Source organism: Sciurus vulgaris (assembly GCF_902686455.1).
Source record: "Sciurus vulgaris genome assembly, chromosome: 8".
Classification (NCBI taxonomy): Eukaryota; Metazoa; Chordata; class Mammalia; order Rodentia; family Sciuridae; genus Sciurus; species Sciurus vulgaris.
The window spans coordinates 104,945,291-104,947,905 of NC_136468.1; the positions used below are offsets into that span (position 1 = coordinate 104,945,291).

General features: G+C 36.5%; 1 pseudogene across 1 annotated transcript; it reads left to right on the forward strand.

Moving 5' to 3' along the window:
- The first annotated feature begins 688 nt into the window (after positions 1 to 688).
- On the forward strand, positions 689 to 1,405 carry LOC306667445 (high mobility group protein B1-like; annotated as a pseudogene). Its single transcript has one exon. The product of its transcript is annotated as a high mobility group protein B1-like (transcript).
- Positions 1,406 to 2,615: the final 1,210 nt, after the last annotated feature.

Here is a 2,615-nt window from a genome sequence, read left to right on the forward strand (position 1 = left end):
GGGCTTTGTGCTTGCAAGGCAAGCACTCTACCAACTGAGCTATCTCCCCAGCCCCTAGTTTTGACTCTTGTCACAGATGTTTATCCATCAGACCTGCTGTTTCTGGAATCCAAGGAGACTGAAAAGAGAATAGCTATTGTGAATTGAGCTGCTATAAACACTGATGTGGATAAAGAAAATGTGATACACACACACATGCACACACACAAACAATGGAATATCACTCAGCTTTTAAAGAAGAATGAAATTCTGCATTTGCTCGTAATGGATAGAATTAGAAAATATCATGCTTAGTGAAATAAGCCAAACCCAAAAAACCAAAGTTCAAATGTTTTCTCTGATATGCAGAAGCTAATTCACAATAAGGGGAGTGGATAGGGAAGAACAAAGTTACTTTATATTAGGTAGAGTGAAGTGAAGGGAGGGGAAGGAGTATTAGGGAAGGAATGATAGTAGAATGAAACATATTATTACCTCAGGTACATGTATGGACTGTGTGACTGATGTGATCTTGCAATATGTATAATCAGAAAAATGAGAGGTTATCTCTATTTATGTATGATCTATCAAAATGTATAAATGTATTCTATTGTTATGTACAACTAATTAGAACAAATAAAAATTTTAAAATGTTTTTGGCAGTACATTGAGCTCCATAGAGACAGCACCAGGGCAAGTGAGGGCCAGATGGGCACTGGGTGACTCTGTGCCTTGCTGAGGAGAAACAACTAAACATGGGCAAAGGAGATGCTAAGAAGCCGAGAGGCAAAATGTCATCATATGCATTCTTTGTGCAAACTTGCCGGGAGGAGCACAAGAAGAAGCAGCAGATGCTTCAGTCAACTTTTCAGAATTTTCTAAGAAGTGCTCAGAGAGGTGGCAAGACCATGTCTGCTAAAGAGAAAGGAAATGTGAAGACATGGCAAAGGCAGCAAGGGTCCGTTATGAAAGAGAAATGAAACCTATATCCTTCCTAAAGGGGAAACAAAAAAGAAGTTCAAGGATCCCCATGTACTCAAAAGGCTTCCGTGGCCTTCTTCTTGTTCTGTTCTGAGTATCGCCCCAAAAATGGAAGGAGAACATCCTGGGCCTATCCCATTGGTGATATTGCAAAGAAACTGGGAGAGATGTGGAATCACACTGCTGCAGATGACCAGCAGTCTTCCTAAGTTGAAGGAAAAATACAAAAAGGATATTGCTGCCTTACTGAGCTAAAGGAAAATACGATGCAGTAAAACGGGAGTTGTCAAGGCTGAAAAAAGCAAGAAAAAGAAGGAAGAGAAAAAAAAAAAAAAAAAAAAAAAAAAAAAAGAAGAAGAGGAGGAAGATGAGGAAGATGGAGAGGGATGAGGAGGAAGAGGAAGGTGAAGAAGATGAAGATGAAGAAGAAGATGATGATGAATAAGTTGGTTCTAGCAGGGGTTTTTTTCTTGTCTATAAGCATTTAACCCCACTATACACAATACACAACTCACTTCCTTTTAAAGAAAAAAAAAAAGAAATGTAAGGCTGCGTAAATTTGTTTTAAACTGTATTGTGTTTTTTTTTTTTTTTTTTTTTGTATAGTTACCACGCTACCCGAATGTGTCTTTAGATAACCCTGTCCTGGTAGTATTTTCAATAGCCACTAACCTTGCCTGGTACAGTATGGGGGTTGTAAGTTGGCATGGAAATTTAAAGCAGGTTCTTATTGGTGCACAGCACAAATTAGTTATATATGGGAATGGTAGTTTTTCATGCTTCAGTTGTCTCTGATGCAGCTTATATGAAATAATTGTTCTGTAACTGAATACCACTTTGTAATTGCAAAAAAAAAAAAAGTTGCACTGTTTTGTTGACATTCTGAATGCTTCTAAATAAATACAATTTTTTTATTAGTATAGTTGTCCTTTTCATAAGTATGAAATTTTTCTTCTTGAGGGGAAGCTAGTCTTGCTTTTGCCCATTTTAGATCACATGAATTATAACTGTTTATCTTTTCATATAGTTAGATGATTAAAAAAAAAAAAACTTTTTGTCTACACACCCTGCATATCATGATGGGGGTAATAAAGTTAATTGAGGACATTTTCATCCATAACTGAAACTCCAAAACCTTGATCACAAATTTGATCAGCAACCTTGATCAGCAAATTTCACATAGCCCACTTACATTTACCAAGTGAAGAGTAGTCAATTCTATTCACAGCATGGGATTATTAGAATCAAACAATCTGAAAGTCTGTCCTTGAAGGACTAATTAGAGAAGTATGTTCTGATCTTTACACGAGGACTCTATATTCTTAATTCCCATTACCATGTAATGGTAGTTATATTTTGCAGTTACCACATTAAAGAAGACCTGAGAATGTATCCCCAAAAGCGTGAGCTTAAATACAAGACTGCCGTATTAAATTTTTGTTGAAGTTAGTCCCAGTGAAGGTTCTGAAAATTGCTACCTGTAGATGCCTTTTCCCATTTATCTAAATATGGACTGCTCAGAAAACTTGAGACTCCATTGAAAGTATTTTTACTTAATTGGGCCAGCTTTTAAAATTATGATGCCAAATTCCAAGTAGGGTATGTTTTCCTATATTGTGGTTTGCCCCTTTATAAATCAAATAGACAGGAGGAAA